The following is a 22,674-nucleotide window of genomic DNA, read 5'->3' on the forward strand; positions in this document are numbered from 1 at the left end:
TTATGGCTTTAAGACTATAATAGTGTAATCAAATAAACCCCCTTTTATAAAAGCCAAGCCATTTCTGGTGTTTTGCATTCCGGCAGCATTAGCAAACTGTAACAATGAGTTTGCTTATTCAAATTATTTCAAATCAGTGAGATCATACAATATTTGTCCTTTTGTGTCTGGCTTATTTTATTCAACATGATGTCTTCAAGGTTCATCCATGCTGTTGCATATATCAGTACTTCATTCATTCTTACAACTGAAAAATATTCCAACTTATGTATAGACCATATTTTATTTCTCCATTTGTCAGTTGATGGATATTTTTTGGCAATTGTGAATAATGCCACCATAAACATCAGTGTGAAAATATCTGTTCGAGTCCCTGCTTTCGATTCTTCTGGGTGTATACCTAGCAGCAGGATTGCCAGGTCATATGGTAGTTCTTTACTTACCTTCCTGAAAAAGCACCAAACTTTCACAGTGGTTGCTCCATTTTACATTGCCACCAACAATGAATGAGTGTTCCTATCTCCCCACATCCTCTCCAATACTTATTATTTTCCATTTTTTTAATAGCAAACATTCTAATGGGTATGAAATGATATCTGATGGTTTTGACTTACATTTCCCTAATAGCTAATGATGTTGAGCATCCTTTCACATGTTTTCTGTTCATTTGTATATCTTCTTTGGAGAGATGTCTATTCAAGTCTTTTGCCGATTTTTGACTGAGTTGTTAGGCTTTTTGTTGTTAAGCCAAATGATTTCTTTATATATTCGGAATATTAAACCTTTATTGTATATGTGATTTCCAAATATTTTCTCCTCTTATGTAGGTTTCTGTTTTATTTTCATGACAAAGTCTGTTGAGTCACAAACATTTTCAATTTTGATGAGGTCCTCATGAAAAGAATCTATTTTTTCTTTTTTTGTTTGTTCTTTGGGTGTAAAGTCTAAGAAACCATTGCCTAATACAAGGTCCTGAAGATGCTTTCCTATGATTCCTTCTAGGAGTTTGATAGATCCTTTTACTTAGAGGGGAAGTGCTTAAAAAATCCAAGTAATTTAACCCTTTGCTGTCTAAAGAGTTGGTGTTTCCAGTTCTGGGTGCTACTGCGAAACAACCTGGTATTTAGAGTTGGAATGCTCAAATTTGACTACCAGCTTACCAGTGCTGCAGCCTGGGGATTGCAGTTGACCATTAGATTAAGCAGTGAGCCACTTGGGTTTATTCCAGCCATTTCAATACCTGTATTATTGCTAGTTCTGCTTTACTGAAGTACAGCAAAGATACTCTTCTGTCCCTTCCATTTATAGTTCTCTGGGAGAGTTAAATTTTTTGCATTGTTTTTGTTTGTGTGTTTTCTTCTGCATTTTATATCTTGTATTTATCCCTAAGCATGTTTTGTACCATTTTTTTTTTAAGAAACTCTTTTGTGTATATATAGATACTTGAGTGATGTACTGTAGTCAATGTTCAGTTCCTCAGAAGGTCTTGTTGCTGTCAGGTGTTATGTACTACACTCCCTCCTAACTGTATTAAACTCATTTCAGATGTAAAGAAATGTGGGATGTTTGGAAAAAAAAAATCCAAGTAACTAAAATTAAGTGGAGACCATAATCAAATCCTTAACAAGGAAACCACATTTTGATACTCTTAGCAATATTTTTGAGCCAGGAAAATATCTGAAGGCAGATGATTCTTCTCTGTGTGCTTTCCCCACCTCCTAATAAGAGGTTTATCCATCTTTGTACTACCAATTGCAATTGACTATCCCAGGTATTTGAATTCCCAAATAATTTAAAGCAACATTCAGTAGAGTAACAATTTATCACATATAATACCTTCACATGGAAATGAGTTCTTGATGCTTTTAAAATTCAAGATTCCCACAAATAAAATTTCAGTTACTAGTTACAAAATTGTAAGACAGATTCTTTTAGATTGTAAAGAAAGAAAGAACATGAGAAAAGTATAGATTAAAGTGTTTCACAAATATAAAGCACAAGTAAATTGCTAGAATCTTGATAAAAAGTAATTTTTCATAGGTTCAAGTCTTGAGTCTGTTTGAATCCTTGAACTGTCCAACATCAACAAAACACTATTTATGAATATTCTTTTTAAAAACAATGAGCTCTCATTGTGTCAGGAGCAGGTGCCTCCTCAGCTGGTGCTGGACAAAAGAGGTTTCCTGTATTTGCACAAAATCCAAACTTGTTACATAGTTAGCTGTTTCCCCTGGTTCACTTGTACTCAATGATCCAACAGGTTCTGAACTTTTTCTAGACCAGTAGTAATGAAAAGAGTGTCCGATTCCTCTTGTGTGAAGAAGTAAACTCTGGTGCCATCACCTCCAACATAGAAATTTACAGATGGACATTGACCTTTTTAAAATTGGAGATGAGCCATGTCATAGCAGCCATAATCTCACAGAAACATCAACCCTCCAGGCTTCAGAAACCTGCTCAGTCTGTTGATAACCTTTTGCATCTTGTCTGAAACAACAGATGAAAGAACAAATATGAGAAGGATGATATAAAGACTGCCTCTCAGCATTGGGTAATTCTTATCTTCATCACAGAAATCATGAACAAAGGCAAAACACCCAGAAGGCTCTGTGCTGATTTGAACCTGTTATGTACTCCATAAAAAGCCATGTTTTTTAATGCAGCCTTGTGGGTGCAGACCTATTGTGGGTGGGGCCTTTTGATTAGATTGTTTTCATGGAAATATGACCCACCCAATTGAAGGTGGGAGCTTTTGATTAGATTGAAGCTAAGAGAAGACCCCCAGATGCTTAGAGAGAAACACTCTGGGAGAACAAGCAAAGATGCACAGGAGCTGAGAAAGAGAATCTAAGAGAAGCAGAAGTCCAGAGACATTTTGGAGAAAACCATTTTGAAACCAGATCCCAAGAGCTGGTGCCTTCCCAGCTGACAGAGGTGTTCCAGACACAATTGGCCTTTCTTCAGTAAAGGTATCCTCTTGTTGATGCCTTAGTTTGGACACTTTTATGGCCTTAGAACTGTAAATTTGTAACCTAATAAATCCCCTTTATAAAAGCCAATCCATTTCTGGTATTTTGCATAATGGCAGCTTTAGTAAACCAGAACAGGCTCATGCTCTGAATTTGAATGGACCAGCTTCATAACTGTGGAAGAAAAATCACAATAGTAAACAAAGTGTCCTGGGTCATTGTTATTTTGTAAAATTGGGAAGCCTGTTTCCCATGCTACAACCAATCTCCAGTATTCAGTAGGTGGTTGAGGATCCAGGAAACTCATCAGCACAAATATCAAGGTGACCAAGTCTCTGAGTTATACTCTCCCAGGAGGCATCCGTGCTTTATGTCCAAGTCTGTTTGAAGAACACTTGTGCTGTTCTATTAAACCAGATATGTCCTCATTGCATCTGCATTCAGTTATTCTACTTCTCTTATTCCCTAAGAACAATCCTTCAGGTGATTTTGGTTTTGGCTGGGTGCCAGTTCTGGGAATTCATTAAAAAGCCAATGTCTATCCATGAAAAATCCATTTTCATGGATTTTGTAGAAGTCATTCCATTATTTGTGGGCATTGATCTCATAATCAACTCTGGGCAAAGCATTTAATGTTCTGTAATCCAAGTTTCTTTAACTTGCTTCTGGGGCATTCACTGGGCACTGTTCTTGTGGACTTTCTGCCACCAATGGCTTGCTCTTCTGACCACTCCACATTGTCCCAGGCATTATAGTGGAAGACCCATGTGCTGCTCACTCAAGAACTGGCTTCTGAACTGTTGCCTCTTCCCACTGGGGTCGGCGGGTGTGTCCTCAGGATAGGAGACTGCCAAGGCAGCTGAACTGGACTCTGATCCATTTTGAGTTGATTTTTGTATACAGGGTAAGAAAGGAGTCCTCCTTCTTCTTCCTCCTCCTCCTCCTCCCCTCCTCCTCCTCCTCCTTCTTCTTTTTCTTCTTCTTTTTGCAAATGGGGATCCAGTTTTCCCAGCACCATTTGTTGAACAGACCATTGTTTCCCAAATGAAATGTGAGGGTTGATATCTGAACTCAGTTTGATTCCATTGGTCTATATGTCTGTCCTTGTGCCAGTACCATGCTGTTTTGAGTACTTTGGCTTTGTAATAAGTTTTATGATTGGGAAGTGTGAATCTTTTAACTTTGATTTTCTTGATAATTGGCTTTTCCATTTCTGCAAAGTTGGCTGTTGGAATTTTGATTAGGATTGCATTGAATTGGTAAGCCAATTTGAGTTGAATGGACATCTTAATAATGTTTAGTCTTCCAACCCATCAACACGGAATGTCCTTCCATTTATTCAGGCCTTATTCGATTTCTTTTAGCAATATTTTGTACTTTTCTATGTACAAGTCTTTACATCCTTGGTTAGCTTAATTCCTAACTTTTTGATTCTTTTATTTGCTATTGTTAAGTGGCATTTTTTCTTGATTTCCTTCTCATATTGCTCACTACTTGTGTATAGTAACACTAATGATTTTTGCATGTTGATCTTGAATCCTGCCTGTGCTGGTTTGGATCTTTTATGTATCCCAGAAAAGATACTATTCTTTTAATCCAGTCTTGTGGGGACAGCCCTTTTGTGGTGGGAACTTTTGTTAAGGTTGTTTCCATGGAGATGTGACCCACCTATACAAGGTGGTTCTTAGTTCCCTTGCTAGAGTCCTTTATGAGAGGATAAAAGGCAGAGACGTTTTGGAGAGAAGCTAAGATATATAATCTAGAATTAGCCCCTGGGAGAAGCTAAGAGAGATGCTGAGAGAAAAGCCCAGAGACATTTTGGAGAAAGCCACAGAAACCAGACACTAAACCCGGGAGAGGACCAGCAGACTGGCCATATGCCTTCCCATGTGACAGAGGAACCCCAGATGCCATCGACCTTTCTTCAGAGAAGGTATAGTCCTGTTGATGCCTTAATTGGGATATTTTCATGGCCTTACAACTGTAAATTTGTGAACTAATAACCCCCCATTGTAAAAGCCATTCCATTTCTTATATACTGCATTTTTGGAAGCTTTAACAAACTGAAACACTGCCACATTGGTGAACTCATTTATTACCTCTAGTAGCTTTGTGGTAGTTTTTTTTGGGACTTTATATAGGATCATGCCATTTACAAATAGTGAATGTTTTACTTCTTCCTTTCCTATTTGGATGCTTTTATTTCTGTTTCTTGCCTAACTTCTGTAGCTAGAACTTCCAACACAATGTTGAATAACAGTGGTGACAATGGCCATCCCTGACTTATTCTAGATTTTAGAAGGAAAGCTTTCAGTCTTTCACCACTGAGTATGAAATTAACTGTGAGTGTTTCATATATGCCCTATACCAGGTTGAGGAAGCTTCCTTCTATTCCAATCTTTTATAGTGTTTTTATCATGACAGGATGCTGGATTTTGTTAAATGCATTTTCTGTGACACTTGGGATGATTGTGTTTTTCTCTTTGATTTGTTAATGTTGTGTATTACATTAATTGCTTTTCTTGTGTTGAACTACCCTTGTATACCTGGGATAAAACAGTTGATCATGGTGTACATGTCTTTTAATGGGCTATTGGATTTGATTCACGAGTATTTTCTGAGGATTTTTGCATCAATATTAATTAGAGAAATTGGTCTGTAATTTTCTTTTTTTGTAGTATCTTCATCTGACTTTGGTTTTAGGGTGACATTGGCTTCATAGAATGAGTTTGGTAGTGTTCCCACTTCTTCAAATTTTTGGAAGAGTTTGAGAAGGATTGGTACTAATTCTTGGAATGATTGGTAGAATTCACCTGTGAAGCCGTCTCATCCTGGGCTTTTCATTGTTTTGGAGGTTTTTGATGACTGATTCAATCTCTTTACTTGTAATTGATTGGTGAGGTCTTCTGTTTCTTCTGGAGTTAATGTAGGTTGTTTGTGTGTTTCTAGAAATTTGTCCTTTTCATTTATGTTGGCATATAGTTGTTCATAGTATCCACTTATGATCCTTTTTATTTCTGTGTGGTCAGTAGTAACGTTTCCTCCCTCATTTATGTTATTTATTTGCTGCTTCTCTCCTTTTCCCTTTGTCAGTCTAGCTAAAGGTTTGTCAATTTTATTGGTCCTCTCAAAGAACCCATTTTTGGTTTTGTTAGCTCTCTATTCTTTTTAATCCTCAATTTCATTTATTTCTTCTCTGTATTTCTTTCCTACTGCTTGCTTTGGGGTTAGTTTATTGTTCTTTTTCTAGTTCCTCTAGGTTTATAGTTCAGTCCCTGATTTTAGCTCTTTCTTCCTTTATAGTTTAGGCATTTAGAGGTGTAAATTTTCCTCTCAGCATTGCCTGTGCTGCATCCCATAAGTTTTAATATGTTGTATTCTTGTTTTCATTCCTCTCAAGATATTTACTGATTTCTCTTGCAATTTCATCTTTGACCCACTGACTGTTTAAGATTGTATTGTTTAACTTCCAAATATTTGTGAATTTTCCAGTTCTCCACTGGTTGCTGATTTCCAGCTTCATTCCATTATGTTCATAGAAATTGCTTTGTATAATCTCAACTTTTTAAAATTTATTGAGACTTGTTTTGTGACCCAGCATATGGTCTATCCTGGAGAATGAACCATGAGCACTTGAGAACAATGTATATCCTGCTGTTGTGGGGTGCAATGTTCTGTATATGTCTGTTAGGTCTAGTTCATCTATCATATTATTAAAGTTCTCTGTTTCTTTACTGATCCTCTGTCTAGATGCTATGTCTATTAATAAGGGTGGTGTATTGAAGTCTCCCACTATTATTGTAGAGAAATCTATTTCTCCCTTCAGTTTTGTCAGTTTTTGCCTCATATATTTTGGGGCACCCTGGTTAGGTGTACATATATTTATTTCTTCTTGATGGATTTCTCCTTTAATTAACATATAGAGTCTTCTTTGTTTCTTATAACACTTTTTTCCTTTAAAGTTAATTTTGTACAATATTAATATAGCGACCCCAGTTCTTTCTGGTCACTGTTTGTGTGGAATATTTTTTTCCAACCTTTCACCTTCAACCTATTTGTGTCCTTGGGTCTAAGGTGAGTCTCTTGTAGATAGCATATAGATGGATCTTATGTTTTTTTATCCATTCTGCCAATCTGTGTCTTTTGATTGGAGTATTTGAAACAATAACATTCAATGTTACCACTGTAAAGCCAGTACATACTTCAAAAATGTTATCCCTTAGTTTTTATATGTCATATCTTATTTTTGCCTCTTTTTTACACTTCTAATTACTCTTACTGATAATCTTCACTTCTACACTCTACTCCAAGCCACTCTCTCCTGTCTTTTCCTTTCAGCCTGCAGAAATCCTTTTAGTATTTCTTATAGGGCTTGTCTCTTGTTGATGAACTTTCTCAGTTTCTGTTTATCTGTGAATATTTTAAACTCTCTTTCTTTTTGAAGGAAGGTGTTGCCAGGTAAAGACTTCCTGGCTAGCAGTTTTTCCTTTCAGTACCTTAAATATGCCTTTTCACCACCATGGTTTCTGATGAGTAATTGGTAGTTAATCTTATTACTCTTCCCTTGTATGTGATGAATAACTTTTGCTGTTTTCAGGATTCTCTCTTTATCTTTGGCATTTGACATTCTGATTAGTAACTGTCTTGTAGTAGGTCTATTAGGATTTATGCTGTTTGGAGTATGCTGTGCTTCTTGGATACATCTTTCATAAGAGTTGGGAACTTTCTGATCATTATTTCCTCAAATATTCTTTTTGCCCCCTTTCCATTCTTTTCTCCTGCTGGGACACCCATGGTTCAGATGTTTGTGCACTTTGTGCTATCATTCAATTCCCTGAGACCTTGCTCAATTTTTTTTCCCATTCTTTTCTATATCTGTTCTTCTATTTGTAAATTTCGATTGTCCTATCTTCTAGTTCACTGATTCTCTCTTCTGCCTTTTCAAATCTGCTGTTGTATACTTCTACTGTGTTTTTAATATCTTCTGTTGTGCCTTTCTTTCCCATAAGTTCTATTATGTTTCTTTTCATACTTTCAAATTCTTCTTTATGCTTACCCAGTGTCTTCTCAATATCTCTTTAGCCATATTTTCCTTCATTTCCTTGAATTGATTTAGAAGATCTATTTAAATGTCTTTGATTAATTATTTCAAATTCTGTGTCTCCTCTGAAATTTTAGTTTTTTCCTTTGACTGGGCTATTTCTTCCTGTTTCTTGGTAGGACTTATAATTTTTTGCTGATGTCTTGGCATCTGATTATCTCGATGAGTTTACTTTGAAGATCAGTTTCTCTCTCTTGCCTAGGGTTTTACTATTGGTTGGCTTTGTGTTAAGGCTCTTCTTTGACACTTGGTTCAACTTATTCTAGTCCTTTAGAATTACACATTTTTTCAGTTCTTCTTCACCTCACTTCTTAACCTGGGTAAGATTGCACTGTGTCTGCAATTGTTTCACCCCTAGGAGAAAACTTTGTTTCTTTTTTTTTATTTTCCAGGATCTTGATCTGTTCTTTTTTTGTTTTGTTTTGCCTCCTATTTTATTTATTTATTTTACTCTACTTTCTTTGCTACTAACTCTTTTTGCCAGGATGGCAAATTCTGAGAGGAGGTTCACCCCAGAGAAGACTTTCCCAAGAAAGTATTTCTAGCCAAAGCAGAGCCAGAGACCACAGAGGGGGTGCAGCCCAATTCCAAAGAGCCCTGGGGACAGGCCCATGAAAGATGCTAAGAAGCTTTTTTGATGGCTCCCTGAAATTGTCCTTCCTTAGCCTGTCCAGTAGATGGTGCTCTTCAGCAAACTTTCCCCCACAGCCCTAGAGAGGCCCTGCACCTTTAAACCTCCACCTCCTTTGCCACTGTTGGGCAATGTTCCTGGTAGTCCCTGTCTGGAGCAGGCTAAAACAGAGTTTTAGAGATGGATCCCAGTGATCTAAATTCTCCATTCAAAAACTGTCATCAATACTTGGCTATGACCACCCCCCCCCATTTTTGTAGAAAATGGCTTCCATGTCCCTGTCTATCTGCAGCAACCAGCCATGAACCAAACCCAAGTTGGCTTACCTTGAGAGTGGGGGAGGGGTGTGCCAGTAGCTACTGTGTCATGAGTTACTCACAGTTCTTTACCACTGTTTCTCCATCCCTTTGTCCCACTCTTCTCTGGCTGCTGTACAGTTTCTGCCCATCCACTAAATATTTTGGTAGGAGTGTGAGTACCATAGCTTCCTACTCTGCCATCTTTCCTGGATGTTCTGCCTTCCTTTTGTGTTGAATCCATAAATTACTTTGGGTAGAATTGACATCTTAATGATAGTTATTCTTCCAATCCATGAATATGGAGTGTCCTTCCATTTATTTAGGTCTTTATTGATTTATTTTAGCAATGTTTGTAGTTTTGTGTGTACAAGTCCCTCATATCCTTGGTTAGATTTATTCCTAGATATTTGAGTCTTTTAGTTGCTATTATGAGTGGAACTTTCTTCTTGATTTCTTCTTCTGATTGTTCATTACTTATGTATACAAACACTACTGATTTGGGGGTGTTGATTTTGTACCCACCACTTTGCTGAATTCATTTATTAGCTCTAGTAGTTTTGTTATGGAGTTTTCAGGATTTTCTGTGTATAAGATCTGTGTATTTTTCTTAAGACACAAATTATTTATTCAGATGTTCTTTTGCCTAGAAGTGTTAGAAGAAATTTACAACAAAGCCAATACATGCTTAATTAAAACATGCCACTTACGATGCCGAAACATTTCACCTTTTCTCAGTTCAACAGATATATACTATCCAATAAAAATAAAAAAGAAGACACTAAAGAATTATCATGGAGTTACTATGGTTCTGCAATATTTTGACACCAAAATCATTCATGAGTGTGAAATTATAAGTTAGCTTTAAATGGGTCTTATTATGGGGCCTGTATGACTTACAAGTTGTATATCATAAAATTAGAAAATTTAACTATTTCTATCTGTTTTTTATCAGTTGAGAATGGAAGACTAAACTACAAGTCAAAGTAATTATATCAAGTGGCTGTGATAATAGCCATTTGTTTTTCGGTCAAGGGAAACAATCATGGTAAGAATTCTTAAGTCAAAAAATTCTTGGAATTGGAGAAGCACCAGCATCCCACAGTGTAAGAAACACTGTCCTCTGCTTTTCTTTCCATGAAACTCTGTCTTTGAGGAGTGCTTTATAGGGTAGAATTGCTGTCAGACAATTGTATGTGCATAGACACATGTGTCAGCTTAGACAGATCTCACACAGAGCTGAGTATGGAGCTATGGCCAATACGCAGACAAAAGGAAGAATCAACATTTGTCTTTGGTTGAAGACTCAAATGAATAATATTTATTGAAATTGAGAGCTGAAGTAATTTTTCTCTTTGCTCCTCAGAACCCAGCGAAATAGACCATTTTCTCACAGTTTTATTCCATTTAGTGTTAGTAGAGAAAATATATTTGATATTGGTTACAAGAAATTGCACAAAATTACAGGACAAAGTTAGAGATTAAACACATAAAAACTGATATTCCCTTGATATTTATGTTTCATAATCAAAACAGATCTCAAAATTATAAATAATTAATATGAGAAATAAACTATTATTTTTCACTCAGATTTATTTAGGTATAATTTACAGGCAGTAAAATTCATTAATTTTAGTGACAGTTCTATGAATTTGACAAAAGCTTATAGTTTAATCCTCACCAAAATCAGGACATAGAACAACTCCATCACCCACCCCACCTCCCTCCTGTCTTTGTAATCAACCCCTCTCCCACTTCTAACTCCTGGAAACCACTGATCTGTTTTCTGTCCCTGTATTTTTGTCATATAAATAGAACCATAGGTTACTTAGCCTTTTGAATCTGGCTTCATTTAGCATAATGCATTTTTGATTCATCCATATTGTTGGGTGTATCAATAATTTGTTCTTTTTAATTGCTGAATAATATTCTATTGCATGGATATAATTAAATTTGTTTATCCATTCATCATTCACCAGTTGAAAGACATTTTGGTTTTCAGTTTTTGGTGATTATGTATAAAGCCATTATAAACATTCATATACAGGCTTATGTGACTATGTGTTTACATTTCTTCTGGATAAATACTTGGGAGTAGGATTACTGGGTCATACATAAATCTATAAAGAATTATTTTAGCAATCAAATTTTACAAAATAAACATATGAATATTATATAATAAACTATATTTATATGTCCTTAAGTTAGTTACTTAAACATACTATTATTTTGATTTCACTAGAAACTAGTGTAGCTAATCTGTCACATGAAGTTTGCCTGGCCAGCTTTTCTTACTAACAGTACTTTTTTTCTCTTGATTAATTTCAGGATCAAATGCACAAAATATTTTAACAGAAACACCAAGTTTTCTAAACTGGTTCTGTTACACTATTATATACTTTTCTTTCCTTTTGAAAATGTACACCAGTTCACAATTATCCATTCATCATAAATGGAAAGAATCAATTTAAATAATGGAAATACATTATCTAATACTAAAATCTCATTTAGCCCTCCTTAGGTCCTTTGCTTATCAATTATTTTATCAGAAGTACAAACATATTGATAGGTGTCTGACATGATCTTCACGTGTTTAAATCATCTGATCAATTTGAGCAATCAAATAAGAGGGAGAGAAAGGACAAGAAAGAGAGAGAGAAAAAGAGAGAGAGAAAGAGAAAGAGAGAAAAGGAAGGAGGGAAGGAGGGAGGGAGGGAAAAAGAGATAAAAAGGAAGGAGAGAAGGAGGAAAGAAAGGGGATAATGGACTTCCTTAATACACAAACTGCACTCACTCAGTCTCTGAGCATCTGTCTCAAGTTGAATGACTTCAGTATATTTAATATTTACAAAATAGTAGCAATAAGATTGATAGCCTTCATTTTGATTTATATTTTGTTTTTCTGCTCTTCAATAATTATGAGAAGTAGAACTAATTTCAACTACATTTATAAGTTATACTTGAAGGAAGATGCCTTAACTGAAAAATATGAAATCCACACTGGGATGAATTAATCAAGTTTGATTTATACTTCTTGGGAGCTTTTAACAAATTAGAATAAAATGATGGACTTGTTAATTGCTTAGCACAGGGTGTTATAAAAAGTAAGTGCATAATAAACTATTTTCTATAATTATTATAGTTAATAACAATTATTGTCTTCCTTTGAAAATACTCCATTGGCATACTTGGTACAGCTAAACATTTCTTAAAACACTTTAAAAATAATGCTCCCAGCAAATTTTCATAGAATAGCAGCATCATTTTTTTAAAAGCTTTGATTGAAATTAAATATAAAATACATTTTTTCAGAATATAAGGTTTATTTCATGATGTCATTATGAACTTTTAAAGTGGCTAAACTGAAGAATTTTCAAGAAAGAAATGTTGCAAATTACATTTTTAAAAATAAAATTAATTAAAAATAAAAAGCAAGCACACTATATTCTGCAAGACTAATATATAAAAATCTAAATTTATGATAAGCATTCATGCTTCCAATATATATCATTGAGCTCCTACTGCAAGTAAGGCACTTTTCTAGGCGTTGGTGATAGAACAAAGCACAAGATTAATTACATAGGGGTCAGCAAACTGTGGCCCAGGGGATAAATCTGCCATCCCATTTCTTTTTTTAAATAAAGTTTTATTGGAACACAGCCATCCTCATTTAGTGTTATGCATTGTCTATGACTTCTTTCATGTTGTAAGGGCAGACTTGACCAATTGTGACAGAGACCACATGGACCTCAATGACTAAAATATTTACTATCTGGCCCTTTATAAAAAAATGTTTGCTGAACCCTGGACTAGATTACTATCACAGGGTTAACATTCTAGTTGGGATGAGGTGGTGGAAGTTTGAGGCAGAAAAAAGGAAGGTGTATAAGATAATATCAGATTGTGCCAAGTGATATGAATAAAATAAAATTGGGTGATATTTTGAAGAGTAAACATGGTGGCAATGGTTTCTTTGTGTTGCTGGTCTCTAAGTACAAAATATTTCAGACATGACCTAAATGAAAGAAAGGATTCAGATATGAGATACTCTGGAGGTAGTGTGCTTTAGGCAGAGAGAAGAGTAGGTGCAGGGGCCCTGGGGTGAGAAAAACTTGGCATGTTCTATGAGCATAAAGAAGACAAAAAGGCTAGAGTTTAATATGTCAGAGTCAGAGGAAGAGATAAGATTGGAGGGCCTGTCAGGTGCTAGAACCTGTTAGATCTTACAGTCTATGGTGATGAATTTGGGATTTTCTTCTCAGTAGAATGGGAAGGCACTGGAGCATTTTAAGCCACCTGGTTCAGTGCTTGCAAGAAATATCTCTAAAACACTGATTTTTGATAAAATGGCTTTGGAAAATGGAACAAGATAAGTCCTTACTTTTATTTGGTAAGGAAAATAAACTCCAAACCAATAAGCAACATTATTTTAAATGGCAAATGCAGCAGGTATTGGTTGCCATTATAGTCAGGGACAAGGCAAGAATGCTAACATTTTTATTTAATGTAATTTTGGAAATTCTAGCCATTATAAATGCTAGTAAAATAAATAAGAAGTGTAAATATTGGAAGGAGGAAATAAAGTTATCATTTATGCAGATAATATTGAAAACTAGAATATCCAAGAATATCAATAATTAAAAAGTAAATATATTGGCATAAAAACAATAGTTTCCCCCATACCAGAAATACAAATTTGGATATGTAATGGAAAATTACCCAATTGACAGTAGCAATAAGAAATTAAAATATTAGTTAGTAAATGTAAGAAAGCAAATGAAGAAAACTACTGAATCACATAAAAGAAACTTGATAAGAGAACCAAACCATATTCCTGGATGGGAAGTCTGAATATGTAAAAGTTGACAATTCTTCCTAAAGCAATCTCAAGTAAAATCACATGGGGAATAATACACAAAAAGCAGGAAACATGTTAGTTTTACTAACAAACAAAGAAACACTTTGTTCTAGTTTGTCAAAGCTGTTGGAATGCAAAACACCCAAGATGGATTGGCCTCTATAAAAGGGGGTTTATTTGGTTACACAGTTACAGTCTTAAGGCCATAAAGTGCCCAAAGGTAACACATCAGCAATCGGGAACCTTCACTGGAGGACGGCCAATGGTATCCAGAAAATCTCTGTTAGCTGGGAAGGCACATGGCTGGTGTCTGCTCCAAATTCTGGTTTCAAAATGGCTTTCTCCCAGGATGTTCCTCTCTAGGCTGCAGCTCCTCTTTGAAATGTCACTCTCAGTTGCTCTTGGGGCATTTGTCCTCTCTTAGCTTCTCCAGAGCCAGAGTCTGCTTTCAATGGCTGTCTTCAAACTGTCTCTTATCTGCAGCTACTCTCTCAGCTTCCATGTGTTCTTCAAAGTGTCCCTCTTGGCTATAACAAGCTCGCTCCTTCTGTCTGATCTTATATAGTGCTCCAGTAATTTAATTCAACACCTCCATGGAAATTATCCAATCAGAGTCATCACCCACAGTTGGGTGGGGAGCATCTCCATGGAAACACTCAAAGAATTACAATCTAATTAACACTGATAGGTCTGTCCACACAAGATTACATCAAAGATAATAGTGTTTGGGAGGCATAATACATTCAAACTGGCACACACTTCTTTTGAATATGCTATTTTGCCTGATTGGCAAGGATAAGAAATATAATAATGCCTATGTCTGGTGTAGGGGGAGAGGCTCAATCCTAAGGATGCACCCTAATGTTAAGAGCTACTGGCAATTGGGGGGTCAGTTAGAGAGATAAATGCCATGGGTAATTTGACTGTGGGGAGATGAATGGAACCAGTGAAGAGACTTGAAGAATTAGGAGATAAAACTTTATCAACAAACACTTGAAGAGTTATAGTTCACAAAAAAAATCTGTGCTTTGTGAAAAAGTTATAAAACAGTCCCTGCTTTGTCTAGCTATAGACATTAAAGACAGGAAGAGCCCAGGATAATTAGAATATAATAGTCAACACATAGCATTTTTAAAAAATCAACTTTAAAACATATAAAAAACAACTATATAATAAACATACAATAAAATACACCTAGTTTAAGCCTACAGTCTAATGAGTTTTGTCAAATGCATTGCTACGCATGTAACAACCACCTCAATCAAGGTATACAGCACTTTTATCACCCCCAAAAGTTTGCTCATGCCTCTTTGCATTATACCCCTCCTATCTTGATCCCAGGAAACCACTGATTTGCTTTCTGTAACTATATATCGGCACTTCCTGTTCCAGAATTTCATATAAATGGAATTGTATCTGATTTATTTACACAGTTTAATGTTTTCGAGAATTTTCCATGCTTTTTTCAGTATCAACAGTTAATTCTTTTTTATTGCTGAATAGGTTTCTATTATATTAATATGTCACCATCAGTTTATCCATTCACGTATTGATAGACATTTGAATTGTTTCTAATTTGGGGCTATTTGAAAAAAGCTATGAATATTGTGTAAAAGTATTTAGGTGGACATATGTTTTCATTTCTCTTGTTTAAATAATTAAGAATTGCTGGATCCTATGATAGTGTACATTTAAAGGAGATTGCCAACTTTCTTTCAAAGTGGTTACACTGTTTTATGTTCTATGTTCTTTCTGATTCATCACATTGTCAGTCTTTTTATTTATAACCATTCTGAATAAGAGTGTAATGGTATACTATTGTGGTTTTAATTTGAATTTTACTAATGACAAATGGTATTGAGCAGCTATTCATTGTTTTATTAGCCAGTCGTCTCTTCTTTATCAAAGTGCCTGTTCAAGTATTTTGAACCATTTTTAAATTTGTTTGTTTGTTTTCTAATTACAGGCACTCCTCCTTTTATTGCACTTTGCTTTATTGCACTTTGCAGATATTGCATATTGTGCAAATTGAAGGTTTTTGGCAACCCTGAGTCAAGCAAGTCTATTGGTGCCTTTTTTCCAAAAGCATGTGCTCACTTCATGTCTCCCTGTCACATTTTAAACTATGTACATTTTTTAGACATAATGCTATTACACACTTAATAAACTACAGTATAGTGTAAACATAACTAACAAAAAATTTGTGTGACTTACTCTACTGTGATATTCACTTTTAATGCAGTGATCTGGAACTGAGCTAGCAATATCTCAGAGCCATGCCTGGATTGACTTCTACATATTCTAGATATAAGTCTCCTGCTAGGTATAAAATATTTTCATTGTATTAACAGCATCATTCAGAGAACAAAAGTTTTAAATTTTTATGAAGTCTATTTATATATTTTCTTCCTTTATGGTTTGCGATTTCTGTGATCCAAGAAATATTTGCATACTCCAAAGTTCTGAAGATTTTCTCCTTTGTTTTCCTCTAGAAATTTTATGGTTTTAGTTTTCACATTTAGAACTGTGGTCCATTTTGATGTAAATTTTTTGTATAGTATGAAGTAAGGATTGAGGTTCATTGTGTTTTCCCAAAGGGATGTCCTGTTGCTCCAGCACCATTTATTGAAAGACTATGGTGGCAGACACAAAGATGCGTTGTTCTGATTCCCTTTGAAAAAAGATCACCATGGTCAGCTGCAAGAAAGATCATTATGGTCAGCTGACAGTCTTTAACAGTTAGATTCTTCTGATTTCACTTCAGCTTTTGAGCCACTGTTGTGACCTTTTAGGGACAGATCCTGGCCAATGACTGGGCAAAGCTCTGATAATTGCAGCTATGACCACTAGCCAATAACTCAGCAAGGTAGTGGTGTAAGGGCCTGCCCTTTCCACTCAGCATAGCACTCCTCCAATGGGAAATCTTTGCTCTGGAGCTCTGTGCTGGGCTGGCAAAGTTGGTTAGGACTATATCAAGGTCTGACAGTCCCCTTGCTTAATCTTGCATTCTTCCCTTTACTTCTCAAGTGTTATTCCCAATACATCCTTTGTATACTTATGCTTACTCAGCATGTTTCTTGGAGAATTCAAGTTGTGAAAGCTATCCTTTCCTCACTGAACTATCTTGGCACCTTTGTTGAAAATCAATTAACCATATAAGGGTGGGTCAATATCTGGACTCTCTTCTGTTACATTCATCTTTCTATCTAAACTTATGACAATGCCATGCTGTCTTGATTAATGTAGCTTTCTAATAAGCATTGAAATTAGGTAATGTATCAGTCAGGGTTCTCTAGGGAAACAGAACCAACTGGAGATATCTGTAAATAGTAAGAGATTTTTTTTAAAGTGTCTCATGCAACTATGGGGATGCATGAGTCCAAATTCTGTAGGGCAGGCTGCAAGCTGGCACTCCGATGAAGGTCTTCAATGACTTCCTGAGGAGAGGCTGTCTGGCTGAAGTAGAGGCGAAAGTTTTCTCTACTGACAGCTGAAGCTATCATTCCCCTTTAAAAGACTTCAACTGATTAGATTAAACATTGCAGAAGACGGTTCCCTTAGCTGACTGCAGATGTAATCAGGCATAGATGCAATTAATGTACTGATGATTTAAATCCACGAAATATCTTCAGAGCAACATATAGGCCAGTGCTTGCTTGACCAGACAACTGGGAACCATCACCTGGCCAAGTTGACACGTGAACCTATCACAGGTAATTTAAGCCCTTTTTCTTTTTTTCCTTTTTCAAAGTTGTTTTGTCTATGCTAGGTCCTTTGAATTTTCACATACATTTTAGAAGTCACTTGTCAAATGTTTTTCATCCCCACACCGTTTCAGAACTTTAATTACCTTTATCTTTGACTGCTTCATATTTTACCATTGGTCTTTGAAACTTTGTTTTGTTATTCAGTTTTTTTTCTCTTTGTGCTCCATTTTGGATATTTTCTATTGCTATAGAAATCATCAAGTTCACCAATCTTATTTTTTCCAAACCAGTTAAATTTTCATCTAATTTATTTTATTTTTTTCATTCTTGGAATTTTTTTGATTTCTGTATTTTTTATATCTCTCTGCATTATGTTCATGTTTTCTTTAAATAGGTAAGTATATCATAAGAGTTGTTTTAATATCCTTGACTGTTAAGTCAATTGTTTCTTTCATTTCTGGATCTATTTCTCTTGACTGGTTTTTCTTTTGTATATGGGTCATATTTTTACTATTACTTAGCATGTCTAGTAATTTTTTATTGGATGCTGTACATTATGATTGTTACATTGTTGAGAGCTAGAATTTGTTGTCTTCCTTTTATTTGTATTGAACTTTGCTATTTAGGCAGTTTATTTAATTTTATGATTACCTTGAATTTCTCAAGGCATTTTAAACTTTGGGCAAGTTTAAAGTGGCTTTAGTGTAGGGCTAATTTAGTCCTACTACAAGTTCAAGATTCTTCTGGGGTTTCCACTGAATACCCTGGATATTCATTAAGAGCTCTCTGTTCATGCTCTACAGAATTCAAACTTCTCCCAGTCCTGCATGAGCCCTGGGAAATTGCTACTATTAAAGCTCCATAGTCTTTCTTTGCTCATCTTTCTTGAATTTTATCATACTCATATATAACTTAGTCTCTAGCAACAGACTCAAGAGGGAATGCTCTGCAAATTTTGGGAGCATTTTGTCTGATTAACACCTTCCTTTCTGGTATCCTGCTCAACAAATTCCAGTCACTTCAATTTCTTCTTTTCAATTGTCATTGAGACAATCATTTTCTGTTAGTGATTATCTTCTTTGCACTATGATCCAGCAACTGCCTCCAGGCAGAAAGCCAGGATAGTAATAGGACTCATCTGGTTTGTTTCTCTTTACTCAGGGAGCTTAGTCCTGCACTGCTTGTCGTCCAGTGCATGAAAAACAGTTGTTCAAAATATTTTTTCAGGTTTGTAGGTATTTATATGGGTAAGGTAAGTTTGGTTTCAATTATGCCATCATGGTCAGAGTAAGAAATCAACATATAACTTTTCAATGGAGGGTATTAGTATTGTTCTCTTTTCAGTGCAGATACATTAGTGTTTCTCAAAGTATGGTCCACGAAAGGCCTAGTCATTTTCTCTCTTTCTTTAATGCAATTTTATTGAGATATATTCACAAAGCATTCAGTCATCCAAAGTGTACAATCAGTTGTTCACAGTAGCATCATATAGTTGTGCATTCATCACAACAATCAATTTTTTGAACATTTTCATTACTCCAAAAAATAAGAACAAGAATATGGGAAAAATAAAAGTGAAAAAGAATACCCAAAACATCTCATACTCCTCCCCCCCTCCCCATTACTCATTAACTTTTTGTTCCCCTTATCTCTAGTCATTTGTCCATAAACTGGATAAAGGGAGTGTGAACCACAAGGTTTTCATAGTCACACAATTACATCATATAAGTGATATAATTATGATTGTCTTCAATAATCAAGAATACTGGATTACAGTTCAACATTTTCAGGTATTTCCTTCTATCTATTCTAGTACACTAAAAACTAAAAAGGGATATCTATATAATGCGTAAGAATAACCTCCAGAATGACCTCTCAACTCCATTTGAGATCTCTCAGCCACTAAAACTTTATTTTGTTTAATTTATCTTCCCCTTTCTGGTCAGGAAGTTTTTCTCAAGTCCCACAATTCTGGGTCCAGGCTCATCCCTGGGAGTCATGTCCCAGGTAGTGGGGAGGGCAGTGAGTTTACCAGCTGAGTGGGCTTAGAGAGAGACAGGCCACATGTGAGCAACAAAAGAGGTTCTCTGGAGGTGACTCTTAGGAACCATTATAAATAGGCTTAGCGTCTCCTTTGCAGCTTCTTAAGGGCAAGCCTCAAGATCAAGAACTTGTTTTACTACAATGGTATTCCCAATGCTTGCGAGAATATCAGGAATTCCCCAGGTGGGAAGTATAATGTTTCCATATTTTTCCCCAGGCCCTCATGGTGGCTTTCCAAATACTTTTTATCATCTGCCCAAATTACTCTGGGATATATCAGGGTTTCATGCTAACCTGCACAAATCAACCAGATCTCACCCCCTATTCAAGGTTCCATATAATTATAATGTTTGAATAAACTGACCATACAAGTTCAATTATATAGCGTGCTACAGAAAATATAGATTTTGCACTAAATAAACATCTCCTCCTTGGGTCTCACACAGAAGTTGAGGTTTTAAAACACAATCAGTCTCATCATCTCATCCTTTTCCCTTTAGTCTTTTTTACCTTAGTTCTAATCAAATCCATTTCATTCATATCGCTAATTGAATTCTGATCTCTTTCTCAGCTTTTTAAGCATTTGCTCTATGGAGTAATGCTGACATTCATAGCTGTTGAACTCAGGCTCTGAGTTTCAGGTGTCATACAGATACCTGTAGTTACAGGGACTGACCAGCTCAGCATCTCAGAATTTAGAGATAACCTCTACAACTCATGAATAGATGTGACTGCTGTAAGAGCTTAAATCTAGGAACTTTTACCATAAGCCTTCCCTTGATAACCTATGCTCTGAGAGTCAATTCTGAGAGTTTGCATATTATAGCTAGTCCATATTAGTGAGGCATTATAATTTTTGTCTTTTTGATTTTGGCTTATTTCACTCAACATAGTGTCTTCAAGGTCCATTCACCTAGTGCGTGCCCCACAACTTCATTTCTTCTTGCTGCTTCTCAGTATTCCATTGTACATATACACCACAGTTTACCATTCCATTTTTCAGTTGATGTACCCTTAGGCCACCTCCATCCATTATGAATCATTCATATGGCTGCCAAAAATACAAGTGTGCAATGTCTACTCATGTCCCTGCTCTCAGTTCTTCCAAGTATATACCCAATAGTGGAGTTGCAGGACCATACGGCAACACCATAGTTAGCTTCTTGTGGAACCACCACACTGCTCTCCAGCTGGGCTGTGCCATTCTACTTTCCTACCAACAGGGAATAGGTACATCCCTCTCTCCACATTTTCTCCAGCACTTGTTTCCCTCTGTTTATTTTTTAACAGTTTTATTCACACACCATACAATCCACCTTAAGTAAACAATCAACAATTCCCAGTATAATCACATAGTTATGCTTTCACCACCACAATCTATATGAGGACATTTCCATCTCTCCCCCAAAGAAAGAGGAAAAGGAGAAAAAAGAAGAATAAAAATACAAAAGAGAGAAGAAAAAAATAAATGAAAAGGACAGACAACATCACCACCATCAAGAATCCTATATCACTCCCTTATATCCTCCTCTTATAGACATTTAGTTTTGGTATATTGCCTTTGTTACAATTAATGGAAGCATCTTACAATGTTACTGTTAACTATAGACTCTAGTTTGCGTTGATTGTATTTTTCCTGTATACCATCCAATTTTCAACATCTTGCAATGTTGACATTAATTTGTTCTCCCTCATTTAAAAAATTCTTATATTTGTACATTTAATCACCATCACTGGCCATGCTAGGTTTCACTAGGTTATACAATCCTAGTCTTTATCTTCTATCATTCCATCTGGTTTTGTAGCTGCCCTTAACCTTCCTCTTTCAACTATACTTAGACTCATCTTTGTTCAGAGTACTTACAATATTATGTTACCATCACACACTACTATACTATCCATTTCATTTCTGGATCTATATGATCAATCTTGTTGCACCTTCTGTACTCCTTCAGCATCAAATGCCCAATCTCTATCCTCTTTCTATCTCCTTATAACCTGTGTTCTCAACTCTCAAATTTTGCTCATCAATGTTAGTCGATATACAATGAAACCATACAGTATCTGTCCTTTTGTTTCTGGCTAATTTCACTCAATGTAATTTCTACTGTCTGCCATTTTGTCTTTTGGATTTTCTATGTCATATCTTATTTTATTTTTATTTTTTCCTCTGTCTTTTTACCCATACTGATAGTCTTCATTTCTACACTTTTCTCTAAACCTCTCTCTCCTGCCTTTTCCCATCTGCCTGTAGTTATCCCTATAGTATTTCTTGTACAGCAGGTATTTTGTTCACAAACTCTCTCAGTGTCTGTTTGTCTGGAAATATTTTAACTGCCCCTCATTTTTGAAGGACAGTTTTGACAGCTATAGAATTCTCAGTTGGCAGTTTTTCTCTTTCAGTATCTTATATATATCATACCATTGACTTCTCACCTCCAGGTTTCTACTGAGAAATCCACACATAGTCTTATTTAGCTTCCTTTGTATGTGATTGGGTTGCTTTTTCTTGCTGCTTTCAGAATTCTCTCTTTGTCTTTGACATTTGATAATCCAATTATTAAGTGTCTCAGATTTGGTCTACTTGGATCTATTCTGTTTGGGGTACACTGTGATTCTTGGATCTGTAATTTTATGTCTTGCATAACAGATGGGAAATTTTCAGTGATTATTTCCTCCATTATTGTTTCTGCACCCTTTGCCTTCTCTTCTCCTTCTGGGACACCCAGGACACATATATTTGTGTACTTCATGTTGTCATTCAGTTCCCTCACCCTGCTCATATTTTTCCACTCTTTTCCCATTTGTTCTTTTGTGTGTAGGATCTCAGCAGTCCTGTCCTCCAGTTCATGAATCCTTTCTTCTGCCTCTTCAAATCTGCTGTTGTATGTCTCCACTGTGTTTTTCATCTCTTCTATTGTGCCTTTCGTTCCCATAAGTTCTGTCAATTGTTTTTCAGACTTTCAACTTCTTCCTTATGTTTGCCCAATGTCTTCTTTATATCCTTCATCTCTTTTGCCATATCTTCCCTCAACTCATTGATTTGATATTTGAATTGATTTAGGAGAT

General features: G+C 35.8%; 1 pseudogene; it reads right to left on the reverse strand.

Moving 5' to 3' along the window:
* Nucleotides 1–2,155: 2,155 nt before the first annotated feature.
* On the reverse strand, nucleotides 2,156–17,736 carry LOC119511477 (annotated as a pseudogene).
* Between the last annotated feature and the right edge of the window lie 4,938 nt (nucleotides 17,737–22,674).

This window comes from Choloepus didactylus, chromosome 2, assembly GCF_015220235.1.
Source record: "Choloepus didactylus isolate mChoDid1 chromosome 2, mChoDid1.pri, whole genome shotgun sequence".
Classification (NCBI taxonomy): Eukaryota; Metazoa; Chordata; class Mammalia; order Pilosa; family Megalonychidae; genus Choloepus; species Choloepus didactylus.